The 21,440-nt window shown below is 43.4% G+C and overlaps 1 protein-coding gene across 7 annotated transcripts in view; it reads left to right on the forward strand.

The window, feature by feature from the left end:
* The first annotated feature begins 211 nt into the window (after nt 1–211).
* PPP6R3 (protein phosphatase 6 regulatory subunit 3) overlaps nt 212–21,440 on the forward strand; it is a 146,473-nt gene continuing 125,244 nt past the window's right edge. For 4 of the 7 annotated variants that reach the window (XM_053561210.1, XM_053561216.1, XM_053561217.1 and 1 more), the window contains exon 1: nt 212–335. The gene's annotated coding sequence lies outside the window, so the exon portion shown is untranslated. The remainder of the gene's footprint in view (nt 336–21,440) is intronic. The other 3 variants (XM_053561213.1, XM_053561212.1, XM_053561215.1) reach the window with 2 other exon arrangements.

Here is a 21,440-nt window from a genome sequence, read left to right on the forward strand (position 1 = left end):
TCAGGATCTGGGTCCTAGAGGTTCCGGATCCATCAAGTCCCTGGGAAAAGAACGCGCCCCTTGCACTTGACTGATTAGGCCTGTGAGCCAATCGGAGTGAATGCAAAGGAGCCGCTGGGCGATCCAATAGGTTGCAGGGGGTGGACGAGGGAGGCCAATAAGCGTGGAGCTGGGGGCAGGGGCAGGGTCACGATTGGCTGCGAGGCGGCCCGAGGGAGGGTGGGGGAACTCAAGGCCTGCTTGATACGTCCGCCATTTTGGGCGCTTCGCTGATGGTGTCGGTGAGCGAGTTTCCCGCCTGAGCGCAACTAGCGGCGGGTCGTGGGCACCTCCAGGTAATGGGGGGAGGGCGGCGGGGCGGGCTGCAGCGCGGGGCGCGTGGGGCGCGCGGGCAGGCGGGCGGCGGCCAGGCCGCCCCGCCGGGGCCTCGGCGGCACGGGGAGAGAGCGTTCCGGCCCCTCTCCCCTCCCCCCCGGAATTCGCTGCTCCGCGGGCCCGGGAGGCGCGGCGCCGAGTCCTGCCCAGCCGCTCCCCGCTTGCTCCTGTCAGCCGGGGGCCCCTCCGGACTCGGCGCCGGCGGTGGGACGCGGCCCCGGCGGCGAACTTAGCGCCGCGTTGACGGTCAGGGCCTGGCGCGGCGGCGGGGCGGGCGGGAGAGACGCGCCCCTGCCGGGGCTCCGGCTCCAGCCCTGACGCCCCGCCAGCCCCAGCCCGCAGCGTCTCCCACCGCCCGGGCCCCGCTCCCGCCGGGCCTCCTGGCTGCGGGCTGCGGGCTGCGGGACAACTCCCAGGGGCCTCGGGGAGCGTGTCAAGTTGAGGCAGAAACTCGCCGTAGAGATTCGCAAAGGCCATTGTTGGATTCTTCTCCGGGAAACAAGTTTTGTGGGTTTCTGTTAATTCGCTGCAGAGTCATCGGAGTACACACCAACTAGTTCGGAGTCTTTCAGTAGCCTTCCCAGTCATCTCTTAGCCCCAGTGTTGTGGCTCGGACGTAGGCTCGGTCTCAAATGCCTCCCCGGTGTGTTTGAGCCAGAGAGGTGGTCCTTCTTGTGGCTTAAAGTACCTCCCTCTTAAAGAAGCCTTTTCTCTCTTAACTTGGAGGAGTTTCCTCCCGAGGGCTTCATTGCTTTGATCACACATGCTGTGGACCTGTAGTTGTAGGTGGACGAAATAAGTCTCTCAGCCCTGACTTTCAACCTGAGGTTTCAGCCTCATGACTTAATGTCATTTTCCTGGTACTTAGCATTTTCTTTGTAGGGAGGGATGGAGCTTTGTTTATGTTTTGCTTTTACAGGAGAGGGCACTCAGTAGTTGTTTCCTTTCAGCCTCACAACACTTGTTAATGTTCACGTTGTTCCGCTTTCCTAATGTGAAGTTTACTTTGATTTTTGTCTTCAAGGTCATGTTGCAGATAGGCATCCAGTGGGAAAGGGATTCCAGATTTCCAGCCATTGAAATGTGCCTCAGCAAAATGTGTGAGACCCACACCTTAGTGGTGGTGGTGGAGTTTTCTTTACTTTGGAGTTAAGAGCATGTGGGTTCAAATCTTGGTTTGACCACTTTGTAGTTCTGTGACCTTGGCCAAGTTACTCAGTGTCCCTGCTTTCTCAGGAATATGGGAATGATGATAGTGTCCACCCCATAAGTTTGTGGGGACAGATGAGTTAATACATTAAAATAGCTAGAACCGTGCTTGGCACATAGAATCAGCTCAGTATTGGTGGCTATTATTATTCATTTAAATTTGATTTCTAAGTGTTTACATATTGGGAAGTCAAGTGAGTGTTTAAGCTCTGTGTCTTGGTGATTCTTGAGAAAGCTCTGTGTATGTAAGAGTTAGTTGGGCGGAAAAAGTAAACTGGAGGTTAACTTTTTAGGAGAGGGGTTGTTGAAGATTGATTAAATTACACACATTTGCTAGAGTAGTTAATTAGAGGTGGTACCTCAGCATGTTTTGTTTAAAGAACTGGTTAAATACAGAAAAGCCCATCAGGAGTGTAAGTAGGACTCTGTTTCTTATATACTTTTGGATACTGCTTCTTGGGTTTGATTGGCCCCCCAAATCCATAACTTCAGGGTTTCCTAGTGTACTCCTTGTTATTGAAGATTGAAAGGATACTGTGTATTGCTATATACTTGAGCAAAGATTGTTTGGGAAATAGCTGTTGTCCTGGATGAATGCTTTGGAAGCTCTTCCGCACTTTAGTACGTCTGGTCAGGGAGTTCAGCATACTTAACCAAGTACCAACCTCACTCCTACATAAACTCAGTCTCTTAATGCCTTTCCTGTTGTTCGTTACTTGATATTACTCTATTTGCTTGAGACCTGGCTTGCTTTGTTGCTCTGGGAAGTGTATTTTGGTAGAGTTAAGTACAGATGAGCATCTTGCTGGAGGAACTTACTCAAAGATGGGAAGAGAATTGTTTTGTGTTTAGAGAACTTTAATGTAAAGTATAGCAAACCAAACTAAATAAAGCAAAATCTCGCCAGTTTCAATCTATTTAGAATTTGAGAATTAGACCATATTTAAGCAGAAAAGGAATATTAGTAAAATTAAGGTAGGGTGAGGTTGCCTAGTTTTTTCTTTTTTTTTTTTTTCTTTGAGACAGAGTCTCACTATGTCGACCTTGGTAGAGTGCTGTGGCATCACAGCTCATAGCAACCTCAAGCTCTTGGGCTTAAGCAATTCTCTTGCCTCAGCCTCCCCAAGTAGCTGGGACTACAGGTGTCTGCCACGACACCTGGCTAGTTTTTAATGTAGTTGTCGTTGTTGTTTAGCTGGCCCAGGCCGGGCCGGGTTGGAACCCGCCACCCTCGGTGTGTGTGGCTGGCGCCATAGCCACTGTGCTACAGGCACCAAGCCAGTTGCTTAGGTTTTTAAGGTAAGTTTTTGCATCTGATACAAAGATAATGTACTTATTACAAGTAAACATCTCCTCCTTTAAACAGTGTTTGTCAGGATCAGTATTCAGTTTGTTTCTATGATAAACTTGTATCTTGCAGTTTTATGTTTTTGGTATTTGAGAGGCAACCTGTGTGTCTGTGTATATATATATATTTACAGTATGTTATTATACTTAAGAGTAAATAAATGATAGTGAAAATGAGGCTCTTCTATCTGCACAACTGAAGTTCTGCGTAGAGTTTATTATAAAAAGCAGAAGAGGCTGGTTTGGTCCTTATTAAGTCAAGATCTGAGCCCCTTTGGCTGTGCAGCGTTAGCTGCTTTTCCTCAGGATGTACTGAAAAATAGACCTGGCCTCTTGGCTTTAAGCAGCTTTCATATTTCTCCCCCATCTCCCATTTTTTTATTTTTTGCAGTTTTTGGCCAGGGCTGGGTTTGAACCTGCCACCTCCGGCATATGGGACCAGTGCCCTACTCCTTTGAGCCACAGGCGCTGCCCCATCTCCCGTTGTTTAAGTGATACAGTCTCTGTCACCCATGTAGGAGGGCAGTGGGAATCATAGCTTACTGTAGCCTTGAACTCCTGGGATCAGGTGATCCTCCTGCCTCTCTGCCTTACAAGCAGCTGGGACTACAGCTACAGCATGTGCCACCACACCCTGGCTAGTATTTTTTATTTTTCTAGCGATGTAGTTATGCTATCTTGCCTGGGCTAGTCTCGAACTCCCAAGTCTTAAGCAGTCTACCACCTCAATCTCCAGTATTGCTGAGATTACATGCATGAGCCACCACACTTAGGTTCTTTCCTTCAGAACATTTACGATGATTGGATTTTGATTTATTCTAGATCAGGGATTCTTAGCTGGGGGTGAGCCCTCCACCTCAAACATTTAGCAATGTCTACAGACTTTCTTTTGCTTGTCACATGTTTGGGTATGGGCAGTGTGCTTCTAGAGGGAAGAGGCCAAGGACACTGCTCAACGGCTTACATAGTATAAGAGACCCCCTCTGAAACAACAGAATTCTTCATCCCCAGGTACCAACAGTGTTGAGGTTGAGAAACCCTGCTCTAGATGGATGCTAGACTGGCCTGTGTTAGAATCATTCGGATACTTTAAGACATGAATGTTGGACTCCACTTCTGGAAATTTGTGGTAGAATCGAGAACCTGTTTTTAAAAAGCTTCCTAGACAATACTGAAGTGCAGCTGGGTTTTGGGGCCTCTGTTCTAGACCACAGATTTCAGGGATGGTTTGTGAATTAAGGGAACCTCTGGATGATCTATGAACTGTCTTTGCGGTACCTAAATCCTGCCTTGGAAATTATTTGTAGTGGGGGTGTATTTACATCATTTTTCAGGTGCCTGAAGACTGAAGTTTGTTTTGTTTTTGGCCAGGGCCGGGTTTGAACCCGCCACCTCAGGTATTTGGGGCCGGCGCCCTACTCCTTTGAGCTACAGGCACCGCCCTGAAGACTGAAGTTAAAAAAAAAAAATCAATGAATTGATTTAATTAAGTAATTGAGAAACGTTTTCCCTTTAACTCATGGCAGTGCTACCTTATCGTGCAGTCCCAGCTTAGTTTGCTTTCCATGCTGAATAACCTTAAACTAGTGTGATTTTTGGATTTTATATCTTTTGCCCTCATCTTGTCATTCAACTCAGTTCTGCTTTAGATGCCAGCTTCAACTTTTTTAATTTTTTTAAATGAAGACCTACCTATTTCCAGATACTTAGTTCTGGATCAATTTGCTAATCCTGCCCTTTGGGGGCAGGAGAGGCATATTGTGTGCTAAGCCTTTTACCATGGTGACGCTGGCTGCTAGTAAAGGAGACCCTTTTGTGCGCTGGACACTGGATCCCGATAGAGTGTTCTTACCTTTTGGGGATATGAGGTGCAGTAGTAGAGAGGAGGGCAGAGATTTGTTTCTTGCTCATACTTAAAATGTAGATTACCTACTTTATTGAATGGAACAGTGTTGGCATGAAAACTTACACACAAATTTTCAACAACTAAATGGTAGTGTCTGAACGTATAAAAGTCATTTTCTGGGTGGTGCCTGTGGCTCAAAGGAGTAGGGAGCTGACCCCATATGCTGGAGGTGGCAGGTTCAAACCCAGCCCCCACCAAAAACTGCCAAAAAACAATTGAAAAAAAAAAAAAAGTCATTTTCTGATTCTTTACCCTGAAATTCTGTCTGTGGCTATGTTGAGGAGTACAAGAGACCCCATCTACTTCTAATCTTCATTTATTTGATCAGCAAATACATTAATTGAGTCCTTACTCTGCCAGGAACTGTACTGGATATTAGGGATTCACTGATGAAGAGGCCCTTAAGGACTTGTAGTCCAGAGGGAGAGGCAAGCAATTTCAAAAGAGACCAAATAACAGAGCTTATTAGAATTGTACATGGTATAAAAAGTCTCTTAAGAAGCCACAAAAGCTTCTGTTTGCTGGTCGGTTGGCTTATTTGTTTAAAGTTTGGGTGGTGGAGAGATCAGAAGTTTTGCACATGAATAAATAGTTAGACCTTTGTTAATCATTTGTACTAAATGATTACTTTGACTTGCCTCCTTAGTTTCAGATGTCTTAAAAAGCAGTATAATTCTTGCCATGCTAGTGAAACTGTTGTGTTGTGATAGATAAGATAGATGTTTTATTACTCTGTATCCCTTGCTTGCCCATCATTCAGACTTGAAATACTGCCTCTCAGGTTCCAAACCCCTCACAGGCTTGATGTAGGTTCTTTCTAAGTATCTTGAGGCATCCTTGAAATGGATGGTGCTTTGAGTGGGATTTTTTTTCTTCCCTTCCTTGCTGCAGTGTGGATCTAGGTTGATTGGAGGTTTGTTTTGGTGACCTTTTGACTTTTGACTTTGGATTTAGTTGTCATGAAAGCTCCCTTTCTTTTCTTTCTTTTTTTTGAACACAGAGTCTCACTTTATCATCCTCGGTAGAGTGCTGTGGCGTCACACAACTCACAGCAACCTCCAATTCCTGGGTTTAGGCGGTTCTCTTGCCTCAGCCTCCCAAGTAGCTGGGACTACAGGCGCAAAAATAGTCACAATGCCTGGCTATTTTTTTGTTGCAGTTTGGCTGGGGCCAGGTTTGAACCCACCACCCTTGGTATGTGGGGCCCGCGCCCTACCCACTGAACCACAGGCGCCGCCCGAAAGGCCCCTTTCTATTTCAGCTTTCTTTCTTTCTTTTCTTTTCTTTTTCTTTTTTGGAGCTAGAGTCTTACTCTGTTGCCCAGGCTCTAGCTCACAACAACCTCAAACTCCTGGGCTCAAGTGATCTTCCTGTCTCTTAACCTCCTAGGTAGCTGGGACTACATGCCCCCTGCCCCAACACCGGCTTGATTTTTCTATTTTTACTAGAGATGGGGTCTTGCTCTTGCTCAGGCTAGTCTTGAACTCCTGAGCTACAGTAATCCTCCTGCCTCAGCCTCCCAGAATCTTAGGATTACAGGTGGCCACTGTGCCTACCCACAGCTTTTGGAAGATTACAGATTGACATCTGGATACCAAGTAGATTGCTAGATGGTGAAGAAATGAGTAAAAAGTCATCTGGCAGTATGTGAAAATGCCTCTTAACCTCTGGCTAACTAGGATGTTTTCATGTCACAGACTTGACCAAGAGCTGGCTTTGCCTGTGGTAGAGAATGTTTATTATCTGTCACTTACAGCTGGTTAGTGATGACCTGTTTTAGATGTACTAGTGAAGTCTGTACAGTTGACTAAATTTATGCAATTGACGTTGTATAGGTTCTGAACTTTTTTTTTTTTGTAGAGACAGAGTCTCACTTTATGGCCCTCGGTAGAGTGCTGTGGCCTCACACAGCTCACAGCAACCTCCAACTCCTGGGCTTAAGCGATTCTCTTGCCTCAGCCTCCTGAGTAGCTGGGACTACAGGCGCCCGCCACAACGCCCGGCTAGGTTCTGAACTTTTTTTTTTTTTTTTGAGACAGAGTCTCACTCTGTTGCCCTTGGTAGAGTTCTATGGCGTCACAGCTCACAGCAACCTCCAGCTCTTGGGCTTAGGCGATCCTCTTGCCTCAGCCTCCCGAGTAGCTGGGACTACAGGCGCCCACCACAATGCCCGGCTATTTTTTGTTGCAGTTTGGCTGGGGCCGGGTTTGAACCCACCACCCTCGGTATATGGGGCCGGCGCCCTACTCACTGAGCCACAGGCGCCGCCCCCGGTTCTGAACATTTTTTTACACATAGAAGGAGGCTCTGATTTTGTATTTCTCAGCAACCCTGGAGAAAATTAGGGTATTACTGGTTCCAAAATTTTTTACAGTGGGTATATATATTGACTTGAAAATCATTTCTATGCCCCAGAGGTTGACTGCTGTGAAATCTGATGACCCAAAGGAGAGAGGAATGAGATTGTTTTTGAGAGCAGGACTAAAAAGGCTGTGGAAATAGGGGTATGATCGAAGGTTCAGTCAAACTTGGAGAAGGCTGTGTGGCATTGCTAGTTGGAGCCTCCAGTTCCCTCAACCCAGATGTAAATCTGAAGAAGAATACTGGTGGCAGATACCCGTTGAGAAGGGAAAGAATACTTGCCTGTGAGTAACACATTGCACTCTGAGACTTTAATCGGGGCAGGTCACACTGCCCACTAAGGCATGCTCCATGGTTAGGTGGTGAGGTTGGATAGACTCAGTCCCCAGATAGGGGCTGTGGATGGAGGAAAATTGACCTAGAGTATTGACTTAATTTGCCATTTGAGGCTTCCTTTCATTAGAGTCATAGTTTTGAACTGGAAGAGAACTTAGAGGTCATTGATTCTTAGAGAAAAATTTAGGCCATATGGAAGAATGGACCTGGAAGCAGTGGAGAAATGTCAGTTCCTCCTGATTGTTTAGGATTGTAGTAGCCCCACTAGATCACCATTTTAGTGCTATTTGTTTCAGGAATGACATCACAGCTGGATATGGTGGTAGTATGTGCTAGTTTTTTGTCACTGTGTGGTAGGTAAGGGGACAGTGTCTCTTTTTTTTGTTGTTGATACAGAGATACATGAGTTTCCATTGTTTTGGACAATGGGCAGGTCTCCTCTGCCTCTATTGTCTGTAAATGAGACTTTCCCCAATCTGATTTCAACAACACTCTTTGACCCCTCTTCTCTCCGTTTCAGTGTGCCCGTCTTGGTCTCACTTTATTTGGATTTGACAAACTACGCATTTGGCGCCTGTCATAGGTATAATATTTTGTTGTTAAGGGACTTTCCACAGATTAGTGCCTGTTCTTTACAGGGTGGACATAAAGTTCGTGTGCAATTTAAATTAGTTTACTGTTTATATTTGTATATTGTGGTGGTCTAGAGCGCCTGGGGTCTAAAATAGCTGGGTTCTGACTCAGTTTTGCAGCTATACTATCCTGATCTTAGCTGACATCTCTGTTCCATAGTATCCTTATTTGTAAAGTGAATAGTAAATGTATAGCACAGTGCCCAGCACAGATTGATATTTATACTATTATTGTTATTAATCTTTTCAATAATAATAGAATAAGGACAGCAACAACTCTTAAGGTACATTAGTGAATCCCCTGAAGGAGAGAAATGAAACATGAGATTGTAGAGAAGTTGTGAGGGTCAACCAGCTACTCTGGTGAAGTATATTGTGATAGTGGTTGGGGTGGGGGTGATTATAGAGTTAGTATTCTGTGCAAATTTTTTTTCCTCCAAAGTTGGATTGTGTTAGATATGTCTTAAGTACAAAAATATGGTAATATTCTTATCCACATTTATGTAAATAAAATAGATATAACATAATCCTCTTTGGCTAGAGTAGAGAGCATAAATTTGAGATTTGCAGTTTGCTTTCTAAAACAGTCATCTTTAAAATCTGTTTCTTTCTGGCACCCAGGACATTATAAAGGTAGTTTTGTTTGCTATGGATTCTTGCATGTTTTATAGAACCGTATTTTTCCAACATACTGTGGATAATCACTTACGCCTTGAAGGATCAATATATGTGTAACAGATGATTGGATCTTTTTGATTCTGCACTTAATTTCTTTACAAATTCCACATTATAACCAGACATCTCTATTGATGGTCTGCAAACTTTTTCTGTGAAGGGCTAGTTAGTAAATACTTTGACTCTGTAGGGTAAACATCTGTAACTATTCAACTCTGTCTTTGTAGTGTGAAGACAGCCATAGTACGTAAACAAATGAAAGTGTCTGTCTTCCAATAGAACTTTACTTATAAAAACAATCAGAGCGGCTTGGCGCCTGTAGCTCAAGTGGCTAAGGCACCACTCACATACACCAGCGCTGGCTGGTTCGAATCCAGCCTGGGCCTGCCAAACAACAATGACATCTGCAATCAAAAAATAGCCAGGCGTTGTGGTGGGCGCCTGTAGTCCCAGCTACTTGGGAGGCTGAGGCGAGAGAATCGCTTAAGCCCAGGTGTTGGAGGTTGCTGTGAGCTGTGATGTCACAGCACTCCACCTAGGGCAACAACTTGAGGCTCTGTCTCAAAAAAAAGAAAAAAACAATCAGAAGGCTGAATTTGTCCCTGTAGGCCATAGTTTGCCAGTGCCTACTCTAATCTATTTTTTATTTTAACTTTTAATGTGATTTTACATTGTATTGACGTGTACAGATGCTATCCAACATTAAAACAGACACTTGTGCCCCACTAATCAACTTCAGAAATAGAATGTTGCCATTCCTTTGGCTCCCTGTGTCTCCTCCGCTGATCACTTCCCCCTTTCTGACTGCCCCCACCTATCATTTTCCTTCTTTGTGATATTGCTGTCTGTGAATGTATCATTATATAATGTAACTTCAGTTTTGCCTGTCTTTAAGCTATGTAAATTGAATCAATTTAGTCTGTCTTCTCCCCCCTCCCCCCCAACTCACTTTGTTTTTGAGATCCATTTACTCAAATGTTTGAGTAGTTACTATGACTTAGGCACTGCTCTAGTGCCAGGTATGTTATCAGTGAGCAAAGGGGACAAAAGTCCCTGCCCTTGTGGACTTACATTTTGGTGGGACGAAGACTGTTAACAGATAAGTAAAAGATATAGTAGCCAATGGTAATATAAGCAGAGAAAAAAAGCAAAGCAGAAAGCTGGTGTGGAGAGTGGTAGGAGGGTAGGTTGAGATTTTGTTTTTCTTGGTGCATAGGAAGTCATTTTGTATTTTGAGCAGAGGTGTGGCATGATCTGGTTTCTAAAAGTCCCCCTCAAGCTGCGTTAAGAATAGTTGTCCCGGCTGGGCGCCTGTGGCTCAAGTGGCTAAGGCGCCAGCCACATACACCTGAGCTGGCGGGTTTGAATCCAGCCCGGTCTGCCAAACAACAATGATGGCTGCAACCAAAAAATAGTCAGGCGTTGTGGCAAATGCCTATAGTCCCAGCTACTTGGGAGGCGGAGGAGAATCACTTGAGCCCAGGAGTTGGAGGTTACTATCAGTTGTGATGCCACGGCACTCTGCCCAGGGTGACAGCTTAAGGCTCTGTCTCAAAAAAAAAAAAAGACTAGCTGTCCCTACCTGCTGGAAAGAGGCTGGAGGCCATTGCTGATCAGTGATCCAGCAGAGCACTAATGGCAGCTTGGGTTGAAGTGGAGCAAGGCTGGTAGTGAGAAGTGCTTGGATTCTGGACTCTTCTGGAAAAGGGAGAGCAGACAGGATTTGCTGGCAGGTTGGGTATGGGTGTGAGAGTGGAGTGGAGGGTGAAACCAGGGAGTTTTGCTTGTTGTGGGAATCGCCATCCATGAAGAAAGGGAAGACGAGGGGAGGAGCAGGTTGTAGAAGGAAGAACAGGAGTTGGGTTTTAGACACTCACTCTGTGAAGCTTTCAGAGAGCAGACTGGAGAGACAAGATTGGGACATAGAAATGAGGGAGTCTGCAGTGTTTAGATGGCACTTGGCAGCTTGGGGAGTAAGTCCCCCAGTCAGGAAGTCTGGGAGGAGCAGCTTCTGAGGAGGAGGAAAACCATGTGAGGGTGACATCTCAAACCAAGGGAAAGTTGGTGGAAAGCTGTCTTAGAGGAGAGAGTGGCATCCTCTGCCTTGTACTCCTGTTGTAGTGTCAGATGCGATGAGGGCCAAGACTTGTCCTTTGGTAGCATAGAATTTATTAAAGTCCAGTGTGGTGGTGAAAAAAGCCTGGAAGTGAGCAATAATGAAGGACTAAGAGGAAGGTACATAGAGAAAACTCTGTCCTGGGGATTAATGGAGGGAGATTTGGGATCCTGAGGTTTTGTCGACATGGGAGAAATCGCAGCATTTTTGCAGTGTTGGTGGGAAATGAATCTCTAGTAAATGAACAACTTGAAGACACAGGAGTGATGACCCTTCCTTGCCAGAGCCACACGCTGGGGAAGGCAACAGGGAATGGACTGAGTGTCCACATGGAGAATTGGCATCCATGGGCCCTTTGGTGTGAGGAGTGAGAGCAGAGTAGGGAAATGGGATAGGGGGAGCATGTGGACATTTTCTTCTTCTTGGGGTGTGTGTGTGTGTGTGTGTTTCTCCAACGAAATGGAAGAAATTCTCAGCAGTCAAGGAGAATGAGGGGGAGTTGGGGGCTATGGGGTGTGAGGAGAGAGAAGGAAAGAGGAAATGGTCCATGGAAAAGTACTAATGTGTGTGAATACATTAGCAGCATGGCATGGCCTGCCTGGGGAAGCAGTATGCTCTGTTATTTTCCCTGGAAACAGGGTAGGCAGTACTTCATTTAACTGGAGTTGTGGTTTTTTAAAGCAAAAATGGCAAAGCAGGAGAGGGTTGAGAGAGGGATTTCATGGTGGGAAGTGGAGTTAAAACTGGGAAGGGAGGAAAGTGAGGAACGCACCTGGGGAGGTTTGTCCACACTGATGCATGTAGCTGTAGCTTATTGTTTTTCACTTCTGTGTTATATTTCAGACCGTGTCTCATTTTATTCTTTGTCCTGTCATGGAGAATAGGGTTGTTTGCAGTAAGAAAGAATGCTGTTGTAAACAAGTGCAAAAACATTTCTCCAGGGTATGAACTTTGGAGAGAAGTGCAGGGCATAGTAGTAGGGCATGTCCATCTTCCACTTTAGCAGATAGTGCAAATTATTGCCCCAAACGGTTGTGGCTGTTATCCTCCTACCAGCGGTGTATCCTCACTAATTCTTTGTACTGTCAGACTTTTTTTTTTTTTTTTTTTTTTTGTAGAGACAGAGTCTCACTTTATGGCCCTCAGTAGAGTGCCGTGGCCTCACACAGCTCACAGCAACCTCCAACTCCTGGGCTTAAGCGATTCTCTTGCCTCAGCCTCCCGAGTAGCTGGGACCACAGGTGCCCGCCAAAACACCCAGCTATTTTTTGGTTGCAGTTCAGCCGAGGCCGGGTTTGAACCCGCCACCCTCGGTATATGGGGCTGGCGCCTTACTGACTGAGCCACAGGAGCCGCCTTTTTTTTTTTTTTTTTATAATTTGGCCGGGGCTGGTTTTGAACCCGCCACCTCCGGCATATGGGACCGGCCCCTACCCGCTGAGCCACAGGCGCCACCTTTTTTTTTTTTTTTTAATCAGATTTTGGCCCGAGCTGGGTTTGAACCTGCCACCTCTGGCATATGGGGCCAGAGCACTAGCCCTTTGAGCCACAGGCATGGCCCTATGTCAGACTTTTTTTTTTTTTTTTTATATTTGCCAGTTTGGTGGGTATGAATTTACATCTCAGGATTAATTTTTTTCTTTTTTTAGTTTATGGGACATTTTAGCAAGATTTTTTTTTTAATTTTTATTTTTTTTTTTTTACTTTTCACTTCCCCTTCCTTTTACCTTCCCTTCCTTTTTTTTTTTTAATTTTTGAGACAGTCTCGCTCTGTCAGCAACCTTGAGTGCAGTGACATCATCAGCTCACTGCAGTCTCCAACTCCTGGCCTCAGCCTCCCAAATAGATAGGACTCAGTCATGCATCATCACACCAGGCTAATTTTTTTTTTTTTTTTAATTCTTTTGTAGTGATGGAGTCTGGCCCTTTCTCAGGCTGGTCTTGAAATCTTGGGTTCAAATCCCTTTTTTTTTTGGTAGAGACCGAGTCTCACTATACCGCCCTCGGTAGAGTGCCGTGGCGTCACACAGCTCACAGCAACCTCTAACTCTTGGGCTTAAGTGATTCTCTTGCCTCAGCCTCCCAAGCATCTGGGACTACAGGCGCCCGCCACAACGCCCGGCTATTTTTTGGTTGTAGTTTGGCTGGGGCCGGGCTTGAACCCACCACCCTCGGCACATGGGGCTGGCGTCCCACTCACTGAGCCACAGGTGCCGCCCCTCAAATCCCTTTTAAAGTGCCAGGATAATAGGCGTGAGTCACCTGCCCCCCCACCAAGTTTTTTAAAAATAATGTTATTGAGATATAATTCACTTACCACATAATTCATCCATTAAAAGTGTACAGTTGAATGGATTTTAATATATTCCCAGAATTGTGATCATCATCACTGATCTAACTTTAGAACATTTTCACCACCACCCCCCAAAAAAACCCCTTTTATATGCATTTTCTATTTTGGATATTTCATATAAATAGAATCATACAGTCTGTGGTCTTTTGTGACTATCTTCTTTCACTTAGTGTAGGGTTTTCAAGGCTCATCCACGTTTTAGTTTGTATTAGTATCAGTCCTTCATCCTTTTTAATTGCTGTATGATATTCTATCATAGATGTAGTGCATTTTACTTATCTATTTATCAGTTAATGGATATTTGTGTTGTTTCCTGCGGTATAGTGAAATGCAGGGTGTCTGTAAAGTTTGTGTGCAATTTTAAATTGCACACTTTTTAAAATTGTACAGGAATTTTATGGCTGCCCTATATATATATATTCGGTCTTCTGGTTTCCCGGCATACAACTCCTAAAATTCTTGAAATCTCCAAAATGGTGTCTTTCTGTATGTTTTTTTTGTCTTTTGTATGTTAATGAGTTGACTACCTTGCTAATTAGCCCATGCCTAGATAGTTTAAGATTGAGAACTAGTGGGCAGCGCCTGTGGCTCAATGGGCAGGGCGCTGGCCCCATATACCAAGGGTGGAGGGTGTGAACCCGGCCTGGCCAAACTGCAACAAAAAAAATAGCCTGGTGTTCTTGCGGGCTGAGGCAAGAGAATCGCCTAAGCCCAGGAGTTGGAGGTTGCTGTGAGCTGTGACGCCACGGTACTCTACTGAGGGCAATAAAGTGAGACTTTGTCTCTTAAAAAAAAAAAATTGAGAACTTGTCACTGGGAAGACCTAGCCATGATTGGAAGTTTGAACTGATCACCAGTGACCAGTGATATAATTATCCATTGCCTGAGTAATGCAACTTCCATAAGCCCCCTAAAAGACTAAGTTCTTGGAGTTTCTGAATAGTTGAAAATGTGGAGGTTCCTGGAGGTGGCTCGGAAGCTCAGTCCCCTTTTCCCGCTACCTCTCCCAATGCATCTTTTCATCTGCATTCTTTGTAATATTGTTTATAATAAACTCTGGTGTTGCAGGAAGATGAGGCCCAACGGAGAGAAAGAGCACCCAAACACCATATTTATAAGAGGAAGGGCTTTATTCACTGGCTGGGAGCTTACGGCATAGAAGAATTCCAAATGGCCACACTCCAACTGGCTTGTTCTTTCCCTTTTTTATCAGTCAAAAAGTTCCAACCCATACGGCTCAGCACCTGTGGCTGAAGTGGCTAAGGCGCCAGCCACACCTGAGCTGGCGGGGTCGAATTCAGCCTGAGCCCGCCAAACAATGATGGCTACAACCAAAAAATAGCCGGGCATTGTGGTGGGTGCCTGTAGTTCCAGCTACTTGGGAGGCGGAGGTAGGAGAATCACTGAGCCCAGGACTTGGGGGTTGCTGTGAGCTGTGATGCCACAGCACTCTACCCAGGGTGACAGCTTGAGGCTCTGTCTCAAAAAAAAAAAAAAAAAAGTTCGAACACATAGGTATCCTTCTCATTGGCCAGTTTGAATCAAGAGGGAGATGCTATTCCAGCCCCTACAGAACTATAGGATTTCACTGAACTTGGAAATTTTCAAGTTCCAGGAAGTTAAGTTTACTAAGTTTATAAATTCCCAAGAGCTGAGTTACCATGGGGAGGACCCTACAGGTGTATCCTTGTGGTCTCCTTGAGAAGACCTGTTCTCCTGGACCGTACCCTTCTCAGGTATCCTCTCTCACTGGCAAATGTATTTTCTTAAGTTTTGTGAGTAGCTCTAGCAAATTCATTGATCCAAGGTCCTGGTAACCCTGATTTATAGTCTGTTGGTCAGAAGTGGCGGACATTCTTGTGGGATCTGAAACTTTTTCTGGGTGGATACTGTTGGAATTGGAGTGAAGGACACCCAGCTGGTGACTGTTGCAGAATTGATCACTTGTTAGATATGCATGGCTGTAGAGGTATTGCTGAGTAAGAGAATAGGAAAAGCACTTTGGTTTGTTTTTTTCCTCTGTATTACGTATTTCCACTTTTTGGCTATTATTAAACTTCTGTGAACATTTGGGCATAAGTCTTTGGGTAGATGTGTTTTTATTTCTCTTGATACATTTAGGAGTGGAATTGTTGGGTAATGGGGCAATTCTAAGTTTTACTTTCTGAAGAATTGCCAAATTTTTCCTTTTCCAAAGTGGCCAGATTGTATTGCACTTTCAAAACAACACTATATCAGGGTTCTGCTTTCTCCCTGTCCTCACTGACCCTTACTAGTTTTCATTCTTTGGTTTTTACTTAATTGCCAGGCCAGTGGATGTGAAGTGGTACTTCGTTATGAATAATGCTGCTGATACAGCTGGTTGGCTCTTTGTGTGTCTGTTTTAGTCTTTTGCCCATTTTCATTATTTATTTTTACCTGGTTTAAATGTTCTCTTATTCTAGTCTTTTGGATTTCCACTTTTGTGAAATGCTTGATTAAATCTTTTTTTTCTTATTGGTTGTTTGGTTTATGTTTGTAGGAATTCTTACATATTCTAAGAATCTTTTTTTTAATTGGTTATCTGTGTGATAATATCTTTTCCTAGTTTGTGGCTTGTCCTTTTCTGTGTTTATGAGATTTTAAAGTAGATATTTAATGAAAGCACAGAACATAAGAAAATTTTCAGGTCTTTTGGGGGGCATTGTAGCTGGTTGTATTTAGTATAAGTATGGCTTTTCTCCCTACAAGTCTTGTACATCTTTTGTTAGATTTATTCATTGGGTACTGTCTTAAGTCTGTTTTGGGTTGCTATAAAGGAATATCTGAAGGTGAGTATTTTATAAAGAAGAAAGGTTTATTTGGCTCTCTTGGCCAGGCTGTACAAGAAGCATGGTGCCTGGATCTACTTTTGGTGAGATCCTCAGAAAGTATCTCCTCATGGTGGACAGTGAAGGAGAGCAAGTGTCACATGGAGAGTAAGGAAGGAGGTGCCAGGCTATTTTTAACAAGCAGTTCTCACTGAGAACTAATGGAGTGAAACCTTAACAACTGAGAGGGTGGCATCAGAGTGTTCATGAGGGATCTGCCCCCATAACCCAAACACTTCTTACCAGGCTCCACCCCCAACATTGGGGATCAGATTTCAACACAAGATTTGGAGGGGACAAATACTCAAAACTATATCGCATACATTATAGTTTTGTTACCATTGTAAATATTTTTTAAGTTAAATTTTCTGTTTGCTGATAAATGGAAATGCAGTTGGCTCTATATTCAGTAACTTCTCTAACTTAGTAAACTGGACTCTTCTGGGGATTTTTATGTAGATAATCATCTCATCTTTGAATAATGATAGTTCATCTCTTTCCTGTTCTTTTACCTTTTATATCTTACTCTAGTCTTACATTGCTGATTAGTACAGCTGTGGCAATGAAGAATATAAATGCTCTTACTTTTAAGGGAAACGCCTTTAGTTTTCTTTTTTTTTTGAGACAGAATCTCACTATGGCGCCCTTAGTAGAGTGCCTCATAGCTCACAACAACCTCCAACTCTTGGGCTTAAGTGATTCTCTTGCCTCGGCCTCCTGAGTAGCTGGGACTACAGGCGTCCACAACAACAATGCCCAGCTACTTTCTTGTTATTATTGTCGTTTAGTAGCCCCTGGCCAGGTTGCAACCCTCCAGCCCCAGTGCATGTGGCCAGTGCCCTAACCACTGAACTATGGGCACCAAGCCAGAAATGCCTTTAGTTTTCACCATTAAATGTGTGGTTACTACCCCCCTCCTTTTTTTTTCTTTAACAAGTTGGAGAAGGTAAAAATTGGTAAAATTCTAAGTTTTACTTTCTGAAAAAACTTTCCCCCCTTTTTTCTTTAACAAATTTGGGAAGGTAAAAACTTCAATTCCTGGCTTAACCTTTCTGGGATAAACCTACTTTGATAATTACTCTTTCTATTTTTTTTTAAAAAAAGTACGGTAGCCTGTAATCCTACCACTCTGGGAGGCTGAGTTCTAGACCAGCCAGAGCAAGACCTTGACTGTAAAAATAGCGAGGCATTGTGGTGGGCACCTATAGTCCCAGCTATTTGGGTGACTCAAGAGAATCAATCCCTTGAGGCCAAGAGTTTGAGGTTGTTTTATTGCCAAGAGCAATAAAGTGAGACTCTGTCTCCAAAAAAAAGTACTGTATTTTTTCGTTTTTTGTGGCAGGCACCTGAGTCCCAACTACTTGGGAAGCAGTGGCAAGAGAATTGCCTAAGCCCAAAAGCTGGAGGTTGCTGTGAGCTGTGACGCTACGGCACTCTACCAAGGGCAATAAAGTGAGACTCTATCTCAAAAGAAAAAAAAATTATCTTTGTCAAAATTTTCTAATACATTGGCAGGAAATTGTAACATGTTTTGAATCTTTTTTTTTTTTTTTTTGAGACAGAGTCTCAGTGTCACCCTGGGTAGAGTGTCGTGCATCACAGCTCACAGCAACCTCAAACTCTTGGGCTTAAGCCATTCTCTTGCTTCAGCCTCCCAAATAGCTGGGACTACAGGCTCCCACCACAATGCCCGGCTATTTTTAGAGACAAGATCTTACTCTGGCTCAGGCTGGTCTCAAACCTGTGAGCTCAGGCAATCCACCTGCCTCGGCCTCCCAAGTGCTAGGATTACAGGCATGAACTACTATGCCTGACCACCTTGAATTTTTATCATATATGTAATTAGTCACTAATGCTTAATTTCTTAAAACAGTACTTTAGCCTTTGGTTTTTAGCCTTTTTGTATGCTTACATGTGCATACATGTCTAAATAAAGTAGTAATTTCCTTTTACGTACCACTTCAACTACACTTGGTAAGTTTCGCTATATAGAATTTTCATATTCAGGCTTGGTGCCCATAGGACAGTGGTTACAGCCCTAGCCATATCCACCAACGGTGACAGGTTCGAATCCAGCCTAGGTCAGCTACACAACAACGGCAACTTCAACAAAAAATAGGCATTGTGGCGGGCGCCTGTAGTCCCAGCTACTTGGGAGGCTGAGGCAAGAGAATCGCTTGAGCCAAGAGTTTGAGGTTGCTGTGAGCTGCGATGTCACAGCATTCTGCTGAGGGCAACATAGTTAGACTGTCTCAAAAAAAATTTTTTTTTTCATATTCAGATTTTAATTATTTCTTCTTTGACTGACAAGGTTAGAAGGTATATTGAAAAATCTTGGCATATTGTCTTTTAAAAATCTTTGTTATTGATGGCAGACTTAAATTGTATTAATAAAGTGTGGTCTAATGTGATTTTGATTCTTTGAAGTCTGTTGAGACTTGTAATGGTATCTAGGATGTGCAGATTTTTATCACTGTTCCATGTGTGTTTAAAAAGGATTTATGTTTCCAGTGTTAAGGTGAGGCTTTTCCATGTCTATTAGATGAAATAACATTAATTAAATTCACATACTGGTGTCTTTAGTTTTGTCTGTTTCTGTCAATTACTTATTGGGTGGGGGTGAGAAAGTTAAAATACAATACCTGATGTCCCTGACTTTGGGTAGTTTGACTTGGGATTTTTCCGTTTTATGATGGGTTTATTGGGATATGACCCCATTGTAAATTGAGGAGCAGCTATACTTTAATGGGAGATTTGTCAAATTTCTGTAGTTCTCAGTTTTTGCTTTTTACCTGTAAGTTTAAAATTTTAAAATAGCCTGTGACTTGGGCAGTTTGTCATTCTGTAAATCTTTATCTCTAGGAATGTTTTTTTTTCCATTGAAGTAATTTTGTCAGGTGTTTTATTACTATGCCAAGTGACTTTTGGTTAGTACTTGCTATATTTTTTTCTGCCCATTCACTTTCTTTCCTTTTCTTTATTTTTCTTTGTCTTCTTTTTTAAAAATTTTTTTGAGACAGGGTCTCATTCTTTTGCCTGGGTTAGAGTGCAGTGGCCTCACCATAGCTAGCTGCAACCTCAAATTCCTGGGCTTAAGCCATCCGCCTGCCTCAGCCTCCCAAGTAGCTAGGACTGCAGGTGTGCACCACTGTGTCCAGCTAATTTTTCTGGGTTTTTGTAGAGATAGGAGTCCCACTTTTGACCATTCTGGTCTCAAGCTCTTGACCTCAAGCATCCCTTCTACCTTAGCCTCCCAGAGTGCTAGGATTTCAGATGTGAGCTATCACACCTGGCCATATTTTTTTTTTCTTCTTGTGACAGTCTCTGTATTCTGGGTAGGTGCCATGGCGTCATAGCTGACAGCACCCTCAAACTCTTGGGCTCAAGTGACCCTCTTGCCTGAGACTCCTGACTACCTGGGACTACCTAATTTTTAAGTTTTTTTTTTTTTCTTTTTTTTTTTTTGTAGAGACAGAGTCTCACTTTATGGCCCTCGGTAGAGTGCCGTGGCCTCACACAGCTCACAGCAACCTCTAACTCCTGGGCTTAAGCGATTCTCTTGCCTCAGCCTCCCAAGTAGCTGGGACTACAGGCGCCCGCCACAACGCCCGGCTATTATTTTGTTGCAGTTCAGCCGGGGCTGGGTTTGAACCCGCCACCCTCGGTATATGGGGCCGGCACCCTACCGACTGAGCCACAGGTGCCGCCCAATTTTTAAGTTTTTTTACAAAGACTATCTTGCTGTGTTGCTGAGGCTAGTCTTGAACTCCTTGACCTCAAGTGATTCTCCTACCTCAGCTTCCCAAATTGTGTGCTGAGCTGCCTTTTTATTTTCAAACTTTTTGTGGACTTATGTTTTAGATGTGCCTTTTGAAAGAAGCACACAGCTAGACTGTGGTTTATAATCTGAATCTAAACCGATGCACTACTCCATTTAATTGTGATTGAAATACTTGGTTTGTTTCTGCTCTTTGCACTTTTTTTTTTTTTTTTTTGTGGTTTTTGGCCGGGGCTGGGTTTGAACCCGCCACCTCCGGCATATGGGACCGGCGCCCTACTCCTTGAGCCACAGGCGCCACCCTTCTCTTTGCACTTTCTAACTTGGCCTTTTCCCTATTCTTTTTCTTTTTTTGCTTTATGTATTGTAAGATTTTTTTTCTTCAGTCCTGTCTGCTCCTTGTATGTACCCCTAGTGGTACCGAAATTGTACATTTGTTTGTAATCTTAGAAACTTTATATTTAATTTTGAGCCTAAAGTTTATATATTTATCCTTACAAGAACCTTTGAATATTTCCCTTTTATATCTGTTCTTGATTCATAGTCGTCTAGTTTTTATTTTGTTGCTTTTAAAACTCTACAAATTAGACATTATTTTTTTAGGTTAAATATTCCTTATCCAAAATGCTTGAGACCAGAAGTGTTTTGGAGTTTGGATTTTTGTTCTTAATAGAGTTTGAAATATTTGCATATATTTTATGAGATGGGACCCAAGCCTAAACACAAAATTCACTTATGTTTCATATTGTGATTTTGTGCAATAGTTTTAATAGTTTTGTGCATGAAACAAAATTATTGAGTTATCAGAAAGCAAAGATCTCGGCCATCCGTATGAACAGTCTGTGGTTGCTTGGTGTCACCCTCCTTCCTAACTCTGAATTTATAGGCTACATATGTGTATAAGCAGTCATTTTCTTACACTTATTCACACGTAAGTACTTAACAGTAAAAAATATGGCATACCATTATTACAGTAAAAAATTAATGTGTTCAGGGCAACTGAGGACCACAGCATCACAATACCTCTATCAGATGCTCAACAACAGCAGATGACGTGGGGCTGAGAGAGTCTTCTCCCTGCCGATGCTGATTAAACTGTGTTTTAACTGGTCACCTGGTCACAAGGTCAGGTGTAGAATCTTCTACTTGTGCTATTATGTTAGGCTTAGAAAGTTTCCGTTTTTGAACCATTTTTTATTTTGGATTTTTGTATTAGAGGTGCTCAGTCTGTACTTTCTTATATTGTCATTCTGACAGATAGTTTCGTCTAATATTTAATTTGGGGTGATGGTTATTTTTCCCTTAGCACTTTGACAAGACTTCCCATCTTTTTCCTTTGTTGCTATTGAGATTAAATAGAAGTTAGTTGTTAATCAGTTGTACCTGTGTAGGTTATTTCTAGCTTTTAAAACTTTTTTCTCCTTCTTAAAACGTTTCCCCCCTTATTCTTCAATTTCACTAAGAATTATTTATGTGAAGAGTTCTTATTTCTTTCTTTTTTAT

This window comes from Nycticebus coucang, chromosome 14 (assembly GCF_027406575.1).
Source record: "Nycticebus coucang isolate mNycCou1 chromosome 14, mNycCou1.pri, whole genome shotgun sequence".
Taxonomy (NCBI): domain Eukaryota; kingdom Metazoa; phylum Chordata; class Mammalia; order Primates; family Lorisidae; genus Nycticebus; species Nycticebus coucang.